Raw genomic sequence first — 14,674 nt, forward strand, 5'->3', positions numbered from 1 at the left:
AGAAAGAGACGATAAGAAAAGTGGAAAGATGTACAGAAACCAGATGGCAGTTATTACAGTCGACGGAAATGAAAGGAAAGCACTGATTGAGAAGGGAGTGAGACAGGGTTGTAGCCTACCCCCAATGTTATTCAATCTGTACACTGAGCAAACAGTGAAGGAAACCAAAGAAAAATTTGGAGTAGGAATTAAATGCAGGAAGAAGAAATAAAAATTTGGAGGTTTTCCGATGACACTGTAATTCTGTCAGAGTCAGCAAAGACTTGGAAGAGATGTGAATGGAATGGACAACATATTGGAAGAAGCATATAAGATGAACATCAACAACGCAAAACAAGGAGAATGGAATGTAGTCGAATTAAGTCTACTGATGCTGAGGGTATTAGATTACGAAACAAGACACTTAAAGTAGTAGAATTGTTTTGCGTTTTGGGCAGCAAAATAATTGATTACAGCCGAAGTAGAGAGGACAGAAAGTGTAGAACAGCAATGGCAAGAAAAGCATTTCTAAAGAAGAGAAATTTGTTAAAGTCGAATATAGATTTAAGTGTTACGTAGTCTTTTCTTAAATTTATTTGTATGGAGTGTAGTCACGTATGAGTGCAAAACATGGACGATAAACACTATAGACAAGAAAATAATAGAAGCTTTTGAAATGTGATGCTACAGACGAATGCTGAAGATTAGATGGGTAGATCAGGTAATTAATGAGGAGGGGGTCGAGAAATTTGTGGCACAACTTCGCCAAAAGAAGGGATCGGTTGATATTACACATTCAGAGACATCAAGGGAAGTGTTTGCTGTTTGCGTATCTGTGGGGGCGGGGGGGGGGGGGGGGGGGAGTGGGGGATTGTAGATGGATACCAAGAAAAGAATACAGTAAGCAATTTAAGAAGAATGTAGACTGCAGTAGTTATTCAGAGATGAAGAGGCTTGAACAGTATAGAGTAGCGTGGAGAGCTGTAGCAAACCACGACAACAACAAATGACGACTCAGCAGACTGAGAATATCTGAATCTACGGCTACATGGCTACTCTGCAAATCACACTTAAGTGCCTGGCATTCTCAAAGAACGCGCGGAAAGAAAGAATTCCTATATCTTTCCGTGCGAGCTCTGATTTGCCTTATTTTACTACGAAGATCGTTTCTCTCTATGTAATTCGGCGTCAAAAAGATGTTTTCGAATTCCAAGAAGAAAATTCTTGATTGAAATTTCGTGAGAAGATACCGACGGAACGAGAAAAGCCTTTGCTTTAATGATGTTCACCTCTAATCCTGTATCATGTCCGTGACTCTCTCTCCCCTATTTCGCTATAATACAAAACTTGCTGCCGTTCTTTGAACTATCTCGATGTACTCCGTTAATCCTATCTGGTAAGGATGTCACACCGCACAGCAGTACTCCAAAAGAGGACGAAAAAGCGTAGTGTAGTCAGTCTCTCTAGTAGATCTTTTGCATCTTCTAAATGTTCTGCCCGTAAACCGCAGTCTTTGGTGCGCCTTCCCCACAATATTTTCTGTGTGTTCTTTCCAATTTAAGTTAATCGTAAATTGTAATTTCTAGGTATTTAGTTGAATCTACGGCCTTTAGATTTGACTGATTTATCGTGTAACCAAAGTTTAACGGATTTCTTTTAGCACTCATGGGCATAAGCTATTTAGGGACAATTTCCAATTTAGCACCATACAGATGTCTTTTCTAAATCATTATGCAATTTGTTCTGATCTTCTGATGACTTTAATTGACGATAAAGAACGGCATGATCTACAAACAACCTAAGACGGCTGCTCAGACTGTCTCCTAAATCCTTTATATAGATAGCCAACAGCACAAGGCTTATAACAGTACATTGGGGAAGGCCAGAAATCATTTCTGTTTCACTCGATGACTCTCCGTCAGTTACTACGAACCGTGACCTCTCTGACAGGAAATCAGTAACCGTGACGATATTTCATAAGCACACTATTTTATTACAAGCCGGTTGTGAGCACGGTGACAAAAGCCTTCTGGAAATCTAGAAAATACAGAATCAGATTGATCCTTGTCTATAGCACTCAACACTTCGTGTGAGTAAAAAGCTAGTTGTATTTTACAAGACTGATGTTTTCTCGACACGTGTTGACTACGTGTCAATAGACCGTCCTCTTCGAGGTAATTCGTAACATTCGAACACAATATATGTTCCAAAATCCTGTTGCGTATCGACATTAATGATATGGTCCTCTAATTTAGTGGGTAACTCCTGTGGTCCTTCTTGAATGCTTGTAAAAATAGAAATGGTAAGATAATTAGAGACGAACAAACCATATTGAAGAGATGGGCAGAATATCTCGAATATACGCTCAGTCCCAAATGAAACCACGTATCAGAAGATCGACAAGAACAGGAGGTGAATATAGACGCAAAGGAAGAGGAAAGGGAAGAAGCAAAGAGACAAACAATTCAGGAGGTGGCGTCCGCAATATATAAATTGGAAATAATTGTGCACCTAGTGAAGATGGAGTGGTGCCTGCCTGAACTAATAACATTTGGTGGCCAACCTCTAATACGTAAAATACATGGATTAATAAATAACATTTGGGAAATGAAAGTGTGCCTGAGGACTGGAAAACTGGAAAAATACGTCCTAAAGACAAAAATTAGACCGTGAGGATTATAGACACCTAACTTCATTGAATGCAGTCTACAAGATATTTTCCGCGGTGCTGAATGAAATGATAAAAAAGTGCGCTGAAAATGTCCTAGCCGAATACCAATTAATTTTTGGTCAAATAGAGGCACTTCTGACCTATTGTTTGTTATTAGACAATTACTGGAGAAATTTTATGATTATGACATAGATCTCCCCTTCCTGTTTTTGTTGATTTTAACCAAACTTTTGATAGTGTGCATAGCACTAAAAGAATTGGCCATATATGACAATTTAAGAGGGTTAGTTGGGTTAACAATGAAGGACACAAAGGCGAAAGTGAAGGTAAACAAGAAAATGACCAAGAGCTTTAACTTCACAGATGAAGTGAAACAGGTTGATGGTATCCCTATAGTCCTGTTTAACTTAGCACTGCGTAGTGTGGTAAAAAAATACACGAGAGAGGAACAATAAAGGCGAAATTCAATCAGTTATGTGCATATGCAGATGATACTGCAATTGTGTCAAGAGAAGTTAACATCCTCAAACAAAAGTACAAAATATTGAAAACACAGAGTGAAAAAACTGAATTTAACTGTAAACGAAAATGAGAAAAAATACATGATAATGTCCAGTAGTGAGGCCAGAAGAATACCACACGACTTGAGGCCGCTAAAAAACTGTTTAAAGCTGTCAGTTGTTTCCAGTATCTAGATGCCGTCTTAACCAGGGGTAATAATATGAGATATGAGACTATATATTAGAGACAGTATACATGGAGAAAGCCGGCCGCGGTGGTCTCGCGGTTCTAGGCGCGCAGTCCGGAACCGTGCGACTGCTACGGTCGCATGTTCAAATCCTGCCTCGGGATGGATGTGTGTGATGTCCTTAGGTTTGTTAGGTTTAAGTAGTTATAAGTTCTAGGGGACTAATGACCACAGCAGTTGAGTCCCATAGTGCTCAGAGCCATTTGAACCATTTTACATGGAGAAAACAGTCTGTTATGCAAATTTACAGCTATTTAAGAAGTCTCTAATTACAAAAATAACCATATTAGAAGGGTACTATTCGCTTCTACGACCAGTTGTTACATACGGGCAAAAAAAAATGTGGGCCGGCTACTGTGACCGAGCGGTTCTAGGTGCTTCAGTCCGGAACCGCGCTGTTGCTACGGTCACCGGTTCGAATCCTGCCTCGAGCATGGATGTGTGTGATGTCCTTAGGATAGTTAGGTTTAAGTAGTTGTGAGTTCTAGGGGACTGATGACCTCAGAAGTTAAGTCCCATAGTGCTCAGAGCCATTTGGACCAATTGAAAAAATGTAGATGGTGACAGAAGCAGGTATGAATACCTAAGGCTTTTAAAAGAAAAAATCTTGCGAAAATTTATGGGCCCGTGAGAGAGGCAGAGAATAAGGTGCATCCACGAAATACAAGAGCTTCTACAAGGGATAGATGGAGTGAAATTTATTAAATCTCAAGGAATACGCCGGTTAGGGTGCATTGAGGGTATGGCAGATGGTGGGATGCGTAAAAGAATAATGAAAGGCAGATGATGTTTCACCAGACCAAAGAGCTAAAAGAGCTAAAAATGGCTGGACTATGTGTTCACTGACTCAACTAAGAAGCAGATCCAAGGTTGGAAGAGAAAAGCAGAGAACAGAGATGTATGGAGAAGGCTGTTGAGAAGACCAAAGCACTTCAAGGGCTGTACTGACAAAGAAAAAGAAGAAGACATACACTGAAGCGCCAAAGAAACTGGTATAGGCATGCTTATTATGAAGTATCTAAACAGGCAGGTTAAGGCGCTGCGTTCGGCAATGCCTGTATGAGACAACAAGTTTCTGGCGCAGTTGTTAGACTGCTGCTGCTACAATGGCAGGTTATCAAGATTTAAGTGAGTTTGGACGTGGTGTTATAGTCGGCGCATGAGCGATGGGACACACCATCTCCGAAGTAGCGATGAAGTGGGGATCTTCCTGCACGAAAATTTCACGAGTGTACCGTGAATATGACGAATCCGCTAAAACATCAAATCTCCGACATCGTTGCGGCCGGAAAAAGATCCTGCAAGAACGGTACCAGCGACTGAAGAGAATCGTTCAACGTAACAGAAGTGAAAACCTTCCGCAAATTGCTCCACATTTCAACACAGGCTAGCAACAACTGTCGGCGTGCGAACCATTCAGCGAAACATCATACATACGGGCTTTCGGAGCAGAGGGCCCATTCGTGTACCCTTGATGACCGCACGACGCGAAGTTTTACGCCTCGCCTGGGCCCGTCAACACCGACATTGGACTGTTGATGACTGGTCAGACGAGCTTTGTTTCAAATTATATCGAGCGGGTGGACGTGGACAGGTATGGAGAGAACCGCATGAATACATGGAGCCTGAATGACAGCAGGGGACTGCTCAAGCTGGTGGAGACTCTGTAATGGTGTGGGGCGTGTGCAGTTGGAGTGATATGGGACCCCTGATACGTGTAGATACGACTCTGACAGGTGACACGTACGTAAACATCCTGTCTCATCACCTGCATCCATTCATGTCCGTTATGCATTCTGACAGACTTGGGCAATTGCAGCAGTACCATGCGACATCCCACAAGTGCAGAATTGCTACAGAGTGTCTCCAGAAACACTCTTCTGCGTTTACACACGTCCGCTGACCACCAAACTCCCCAGACATGGACATTATTGAGCATATTATGCCTTGCAATGTGCTGTTCAGGAAGGATTTCCACCCCCTCGCACTCTTACGGATTTATGGACAGTCCTGCAGGATTCAATTGCCTCCAGCATTACTTCAGACAATAGTCGTGTTGCGGCACTTCTGCGTGCTCGCGGGGGCCCTACACGATATTAGGCCGGTGCACCAGTTTCTTTGAATCCTCAGTGTAGATACCGCATATCTCCACAGGATTTCTAAATCATTTCTGACAACACGCTTGCATTGGAAGTCATTGCAGGCCAAAGCTGCTGATGGTCATGATTAGGGTCGTATCCAGGGCATGGCGAGATAGGCCCCCAAACAAGGGAGCAGGCACAGAGGGGGTACAAAATGTGACCAGTTTTTTAAAAAAAGCGGTTTCAAAATGAACCATGGTGACTGTATATGCACGCTGTTGCCACTGTATTATTTCGCCCAAGCAGCATCCTGAAGAAACGACTACTACCGAGCATATATCTATCGCTAACATGGTTCATGTGGCAATAGTGCTCTTGTTTCAACCTGTTGCCGTCTACACAATTCACCCATCTTCAACTATGAAGCTTTTTCTGCAGCTTCGCTACAGATTTTTGCCAACTGATAAATGGTGAAGACTAATTGAGCTGGAGCGCTTCAAAGAATTTAACAGAATACTAACTGCAATGGAAATCAGATCTCAGATAAAGGTATCAAAACATACCATTTGACTTCACTTTTCTGTTGGGAAACGTCTTGAGTGAAAGTTCTGCGCCTTACCTTGAAAAAATTGCCGCTTATTCCGGTGCCAAATGCAGCAAAGATATTGATACAGTGTAATTCGTTAAATTAACGCCTGTTTTCAAGTTCCGGGTGAAAGAGCTGATAAATAGCACTGAAACGGATTTCAGATTTCCATTTTTTGAAGGGTCCACTGGGGACCGAACCGCACAGTAACGCTGGGTTCGATGTGGGGCGGCGGTGGTGTGAGTGGACTGCTGTAGCCTGTTGTGGGGGTTTTGAAACACTGAGGGCTAAGGCGGGGACGAAGACTCTCCGCTCGTTTCTAGTTCCCCAGTTAAATACAGAATGCACACAATTATTAGAGATAAACTTAACATCAAAGTAGACAAAGTGAAGAAATTCGACTCCTTTGGAAGCGAAATTATGGTTGACGGTAGAAGCGAGGAGGATATAAGCAGCAAACAATCACAGGCAAAGAGGGTATTTTTCGCCTAAAGAACTCCACAAGTACAAAACATAGGACTTAATTTAAGGAAGAAATTTATGAGAATTCACATATGGAGCACGGAAATGTACGGTAGAGAAACGTGGAGTGTGGGGAAACCGGGAGAATCGAAGCGTCCTAGATGTGATACAAGAGAAGGATGTTGAAAATTATGTTGACTAAAAGGATGATATGTGAGGAAGTTCTCCGCAGAATTGGACAGGAGAAGAACATGTGGAAAACAATGACAAGAAGAAGGAACAGGATGATAGGATAGGTTTTAAGACATCAAGGAATAACACCTAAGGTACTAGAGGGAGTCGCAGAGCGCAAAAACTCTAGGGAAAGAGAAATTGGAATGTATCGAAGAAATGATTGAGGGCGTTCAGTAGAAGTGATATTCTGAGACGAGGCGGTTGGCACAGGAGGCGAAGTCATGGCGGAAGGCAACAGACCTGTCAGAAGACTTGTAAAAAAGAGTAATTTTATGTTTCAATATTTAGTTGATACTGGACCAGCAACTTCTTTAATATGATAATTTGTATAAAACTAGACCTGGTTTCGACATTGACTATGGGTATCTTCATCAGAAAATCCAAAACAATTACCTAAAACGATTACAAAACTACTAGCGTAGAGGAGAACCAAGAACATATGGTTATTATCCAGAGCAAATTTATGAGGCGATTACACTCACATGTAGTGAGAGATGAACAGATTTATGAGCAAAATGTTCTCTTCGTTCTGGAAATCTGTCTCGATACAAACGTGCCAATACATACATCAAATGGGCATCTGCCAATTCCGCATTTGTAAACATTGCACTGACTGCAAAACCACGTTCGTGATGAACATTAACCTGTCGATGTTACGTACTGATGTGCTTGATGCTAGTACTGTAGAGCAATGAGACGCATGTCAACACAAGCACCGAAGTCAACATTACCTTCCTTCAGTTGGACCAACAGGCGGTGAATCGAGGAAGTACAGTACATACTGACGAAACTAAAATGAGTTCTAACATGGAAATTAAGCGTTTCCGGACACATGTCCACATCACATCTTTTCTTTATTTGTGTGTGAGGAATGTTTCCTGAAAGTTTGGCCGTACCTTTTTGTAACACCTAGTATGTCACGCCCTTTTCCGTTCACTCACATTTGCGAGCTCAAAAGACAAGTGCGCAAGGCGTAGGAGAATGATGGCCAGTGCCACAGCGATTGTGGATTTACCAGAAGCGGAGAAGGCGTGGGCCGCCTGGGCGCAGAGCGTGTCGCTGCGGCGCGTCCTTGAGTGTTGGCACGCTCTGTCGCCAGCAGTGACCCGGCCGGAGCGGCGTTCGCGGCTTTCTTCGGCGGCCACCGTGCCGTGGAGGATGACCCACTACCAGCGGCGACGCTGCAGCTGGTCTACAATTTTCCTTGTCTCCCCTACTTAACCCACGCTAATGGACTTACAATCTTCCCAACTCTGCGTGATGCCACGGTAACAAAGAGGCGCAGAACGTGCTTTGTTAAAACGGACGCACTCTTTTACGAGAGCCAGTTACAAAGTTTTAACTATTACCTCGAAAAAATAAAGTTCAGTAATTAATTTTTTGTTTGTATACAGATATATGCACTACTAGGCCATTAAAATCGCTACATCACGAAGATGACGTCCCACAGGGGCGAAATTTAACCGACAGGAAGAAGATGCTGTGATATGCAAATGATCAGCTTTTCAGAGCATTCACAAGACACCTACAACGTGCTAACATGAGGAAAGTTTCCAACCGATTTCTCATACACAAACACCAGTTGACCGGCGTTGCCTGGTGAAACGTTGTTGTGATGCCTCGTGTAAGGAGGAGAAATGCGAACCATCACGCTTCCGACTTTGATAAAGGTCGGATTGTAGCCTATCGCGATTGCGGCTTATCGTATCGCGACATTGCTGCTCGCGCTGGTCGAGATCCAATGACTGTTAGCAGAATATGGAATCGGTGGTTCAGATGGTATTACGGAACGCCGTGCTGGATCCCAACGGCCTCACAGTGATGACCGGCATCTTATCCGCATGGCTGTAGCGGGTCGTGCAGCCACGTCTCGATCCCTGAGTCAATATATGGGGAGGTTTGCAAGACAACAACAAGCTGCACGAACAGTTCAACGACGTTTGCAGTAGCATGGGCTATCAGCTCGGAGACCATGGTTGCTGTTACCCTTGACGCTGCATCACAGACAGGAGCGCCTGCGATGGTGTACTCAACGACGAACCTGGGTGCACGAATGGCAAAACGTCATTTTTTCGGATGGAACCAGTTTCTGTTTACAGCATCATGATGGTCGCATCCGTGTTTGGCGACATCGCGGTGAACACACATTGGAAGGGTGTATTCGTCATTGCCATACTGACGTATCACCCGGCGTGATGGTGTGGGGTGCTATTGGTTACACGTCTCGGTCACCTCTTTTTCACACTGACGGCTCTTTGAACAGTGGACGTTACATTTCGTATGTGTTACAACCCGTGGCTCTACCCTTCATTCGATCCCTGCGAAACCCTACATTTCAGCAGGATAATGCACGACTGCATGTTGCATGTCCTGTACGGGCCCTTCTGGTTGCAGAAAATGTTCGACTGCTGCCCTGGCCAGCACATTCTCCAGATCTCTCTCCAACTGAAAACGTTTGGTCAATGGTGGCCGAGCAACTGGTTCGTCACAATACGCCAGTCACTATTCTTGATGAACTGTGGTATCGTGTTGAAGCTGCATGGGCAGCTGTACCTGTACACGCCATCCAAGCTCTATTTGACTCAATGCCAAGGCGTACCAAGGCTGTTATTACGGCCAGTGGTGGTTTTTCTGGGTAATGATTTCTCACGATCTATGCACCCAAACTGCGTGAAAATGTAATCGCATGTCAGTTCTAGTATAATATATTTGTCCAATGAATACCCGTTTATCATCTGCATTTCTTCTTGGTGTTGCAATTTTAATGGCCAGTAGTGTACGTCTGCATTGCCGCTACACATTGGAATCCCGGCGCCGTAGTACTGTTGCGCGCCGCTCGAGGATCGCAAACAAATGGCATAGCCCATCGGTAAAGTCGAGTATTTTATGGTATTGGGTATCTATATTTGAACGGAAGCAACGCTTCTGAAATCCATGGTGAGTTGATGAAGGTGTGCGGCAACAATGCTCAATCATGTGGCACAGTGGTTTTGTGGTGCAGTCGCTTAGTATGATTGTTGAAAATCGAAATGGCATACCGTCTTTTTGAGAACTACCAGGAAGCGCAAGACAAGTGGAGGATCTGATGCTCGAAGACCAGCGTATCGCAATCGAGGCGACTGTAAAAAGAGTTAAAATTAGTCATTGATCAGTTTTCAACGCTCTGCTCGATATTGCGAACGTGACAAAGTTAACCGTCCGCTAGGTTCCGCAGCTGTTCAAACCCATTCGGAGAGCCATCCTAGGTGTGTCACTAAGATCACGACACAAAGGAGCAAATCAAGAAGTGGAAACATGTGGATTAATAACCGCCGGATTAGGTGAGGATCCAACTATCATCGGGCAAGGGGATGTTGAGTGTTATTTTGGACTGCCACGGTCTGTTACTAACAGATTATTCTCGTATGGGCAAACCGTCGCAGAAGCATATTTCCGAAATCTCGTAACGAGCTTACGGGAGGCTGTCAAGTTGAAGCGTCTCGAGAAGCTGTCCAAGAGGGTGTTTTTATCATAACAACGGTCCTGCTCATCCGCAGAGGACACATTCACATATGCACCTTCATTGGGCGACCAAATTTGCCTCAGCACCTAGCCTTTCCCCGCATTCTCCTTACATTGACTTCTTTCTCCTCCCTCGGATCAAGAAATCTTTTTAATGGCAGGCATTTGCAGAATGACGACGACTGATCTGAGAGGTGGAACGTTTCCTGAACGATTAAAATGAAAACCTAGATCTTCGACAATTCATCCGTCGTTGGGAAGACCGTGTCGCGTTGAAGGGTGAACACGCAGAGAACGACCGTCACCGTCATCAACATTCATGGTCGCATCTAGAATTTTTCGATGTTACAATTTAATTTTGATAATTACTCACCATACAGTATTCAGCATTTCCACAAACTTCTCCAGTAACAATCGCCCTCTTTAGCCAAACATGCTAAAAGGTGATGATGAGACAACAATCAACTCGGAACTAGGTGGTAGAATCCTGCTTGTAGAAAAATGTACATAACCGAAATTTAGCGAGGATGGCCTCGAGTTACAAATTTCATATGTCTGACTTTTCTGGCTGGGCGTCTTTTAAGCCCGAACGGTTTTTTATATTCGTATTCATTGGGAATTATTTCACAGCAAAGTTTAGGTGTTGTCTCTTAGGTGCAATCATTTAGTGTAGCTGACTGTGATCAGTGCATGGTTTGTTTGGGAGAGCGACACAGCAGTGACGTCATCGGTCCCATCGGATGAGGAAAGGATGGGGAAGGAAATCGGCCGTGCCCTTTCAAAGGAACCATCCGAGCATTTGCCTGAAGCGATTTAGGGAAATCGCGGACAACCTAAATGAGGATGGCCGAACTCGGGTTTGAACTGTAGTCCTTCCGAATGCGAGTCAGTGTGCTAACTACCGCGCCACCTCGTTCGGTTGGTCAGTGCATGCAGTGATTTGCTAATGACAGTAAAAGACAGGAGGGAGAGGGTGAAACATAGGGCCTGCACAGCCTGCTCTTGTCGAATAGCTTCAATGGGTCGTCAAGTTTAAGGTCCCAGCCAGCTTGTGTGTCACATGAATAATGTCCAATGTCCTCACTCCATGGAACTCTGCCAGAGGTCGAGATTTAATCCCGATGTCAGAAACTATGTCACCACCTTTCCTCCCCTTTCCGATCATACAGATGTAAAGCTGTCAACAGCAAGTTGGTTGGCTCGAGCACCGTAATGTTTTACGGCGTGGTTCTATTGGAGGTTGTATGCCGTTGTTTCCCTCCAACCTTTGGACTGACTAATCCAGTCAGTTATAAGGGGACCTAGAGTTTACTGTCGACTCCGAACGATAATGCAACTCAGCATTTTTCTCGTGAACAAACCTTGTTAGAGGTGAAAGAAGTGGTAAGTGTTGTTGTTGTTGTGGTCTTCAGTCCTGACACTGGTTTGATGCAGCTCTCCATGCTACTCTATCCTGTGCAAGCTTCTTCATCTCCCAGTACCTACTGCAGCCTACATCCTTCTGAATCTGCTTAGTGACAGATAAAAATCCTAAGACTGACAATGAATGGAAACTGAGACATCCGTGGTTACGCACTTTTACTATTGAGCCTTCGAGCCAGCCCGGCCCAATACTGGATATTAAAATTTCTCCTGCCGTCAGAATTTCAACTCGCTAGCCCTGATTCGATCACGATAACATTGGTGTCGATTTCAGTCCTTAGTTACGGAGGTAGACTACAGTATGCAAATGTATTGTCTCTCCTTCTGCCTTCATCGCCCCCACGCCCGTCCTTCCGCCATCCGAGGCAACACCACATGTTGGCACTGCAGAGGGTCCTTAAATATATGTGACCGACCCTAGACACAGCCGTCGCCAAAGAACTAAGTTCAGTTTATTAATTACAAGCTTCTAACATCATAATTACAATAAAGGTACAGTAGTTACATACTCCAACAGACAAAGAAAAAGATAAGACCTTATCTGGCTTACGACCCGCTACATCTTAAATTGTAATTTATCTCTTTCGCCATTTTCTACCGCCGGCGGTGCTGCAATTCTTCGCTTCGCAGCGGGCAGCTCTTGCGCTTTTCGCGCAGTTGCAGTGACTTGGACTCTGGGTATAATGGAACCGCCGTTTCTGATGTTCATTCAGTTCCGGTGTGATTGTGTACTCAGCCATCACACCTGAAAATCGCGGTCAGCTGGATCGCCGAAATATCATGTAATAAAGACTATTATAGCCGGCAGCATATCCGTGAAAAGCATGAAAGTACTCTCCAGTTTCTTATGTACAATTCAATTACTTATGTACAATTCAATTACATTTCCATTAAAATTAAGTTTTAATTTGCTAGAATCGTACGTTTATAGGCAATCAAAAAAAGAAAAACTATTTTTAAAAAGCTTTTTATCCCTGACCAAGTTCCTTCTAATATATCACTGAAGGTCTTCAAACGGCACTGTGGCTCAAAAGCTTCAAATTTTGTTGACCACTGCTTTAGAAGATCGGAAAATAGTCATTGATTAATGATATACAAGAATTTGTTTGCCCCAAATCATCAATGAAATCAGGAGAAGCGACAGAATACGTCTGCACTGTTTTTTAGCGAGGCATTGCCAGCTGAGAGAAGGTCGAACTGCTGAATATTTGACAGACAAAAAGATGTCTCATTGCGCGTATTTATCTGATTTGCAACCTAACAATATATTTTTGATTACTTTCGTAAAACAGAAAGTGCGTCGACAGCGACTTTCATCGCTTCACGTAGGTGTTGAATTATAAAGAAACGACTGCGAGATACCATCATCAGACTGGAACCAATATTTCCAGAACCACACATGTAAAAGAGTAAAGGTAACGGCAAATGTTTTGAGACACAACAGTAAGATTTAAATTTATCCGTGTTCTATGTAACCGGCTAAGGTTAGCGACTTTATTACAAATGTTGTTGTTCTTGTTGTCGTCTTCAGTCCTGAGACTGATTTGATGCAGCTCTCCATGCTACTCTATCCTGTGCAAGCTGCTTTGAAACGTGCCCTTAGAAAAATTATTGAATTACTGTGCTGGTAAACCCCTTACGTTATTTGATTTTCAAACAGCTGAGCAGAACTGAACATACTCAGACATTTCACTCTTTACTTATTCTGATCAACACTAAACTGACACAATATTTTTAGCACAACGCAATCTGACTTTCAAAAATTCCTACAGAAGAATGGCCTTGGCTAACAATAACCTGTACCTTTCATGCATTACTTACCTCACATAAATATTCGTTACTCGAACTACTGCAATACAGCGAGCGCCACTACTGCCAGCTAAGTAAAAGATTCTAACTACTGAAGGGAATAACTACTGATAGGCATACTAAGCAAATGAAAGATTTTGATAGAGAACAAACAATGTATTTACCTTAATAGTGTTCAAAAGTCATTATATATATATATATATATATATATATATATATATATATATATATATATATATATATATCAGTTCATGAAATCCAGTCATACAAATTTACTGTCTCTGATTGACACATGTCCAGATCATCCGCTCTCAAAACTCCGCCATCTCTCTCCCCACATCCACCACTGCTGGCGGCTCACCTCCAACTGCGCAACGCTACGCGCTGTTAACAGTCCACTGTCCAACATTACAATATTCCAACAATGCAAACCAGCCACAGACTTCACACAGCACCGTCAGTGATTTTCATACAGAACGCTTCGTGGCGTCACCAACATAAACACACAAACAGCCTACTTACATCTTCATCTCCCAGTACCTACTGCAGCCAACATCCTTCTGAATCTGCTTAGTGTATTCATCTCTTGGTCTCCCTCTACGATTTTTACCCTCCACGCTGCCCTCCAATACCAAATTGGTGATCCCTTGATGCCTCAGAACATGTTCAACCAACCGATCCCTTCTTCTGGTCAAGTAGTGCTACAAACTCCTCTTCTCCCCAATTCTATTCAATACCTCCTCATTAGTTATGTGATCTACCCATCTAATCTTCAGCATTCTTATGTAACACTACATTTCGAAAGCTTCTATTCTCTTCTTGTCTAAACTATTTATTGTCCATGTTTCACTTCCATACATGGCTACACTCCATACAAATACTTTCAGAAACGACTTCCTGACATTTAAATCCATACTCGATGTTAACAAATTTCTCTTCTTCAGAAACGTTTTCCTTGCCATTGCCCAACTACATTTTATATCCTCTCTACTTCGACCATCATCAGTTACTTTGCTCCCCAAATAGCAAAACTCCTTTACTACTTTCAGTGTCTCATTTCCTAATCTAATTCCCTCAGCATCACCCGGCTTAATTCGACAACATTCCATTATCCTTGTTTTGATTTTGCTGATGTTCATCTTATACTCTCCATTCAAGACACTGTCCATTCCGTTCAACTG

The 14,674-nt window shown here is 43.1% G+C and overlaps 1 protein-coding gene across 2 annotated transcripts in view; it reads right to left on the minus strand.

The window, feature by feature from the left end:
• The window catches only part of LOC126320530 (uncharacterized), a 192,843-nt gene that overhangs the window by 127,656 nt on the left and 50,513 nt on the right, over window positions 1–14,674 (minus strand). The gene's annotated exons all lie outside the window — the stretch shown is intronic.

Source organism: Schistocerca gregaria, chromosome 2, assembly GCF_023897955.1.
Source record: "Schistocerca gregaria isolate iqSchGreg1 chromosome 2, iqSchGreg1.2, whole genome shotgun sequence".
Classification (NCBI taxonomy): Eukaryota; Metazoa; Arthropoda; class Insecta; order Orthoptera; family Acrididae; genus Schistocerca; species Schistocerca gregaria.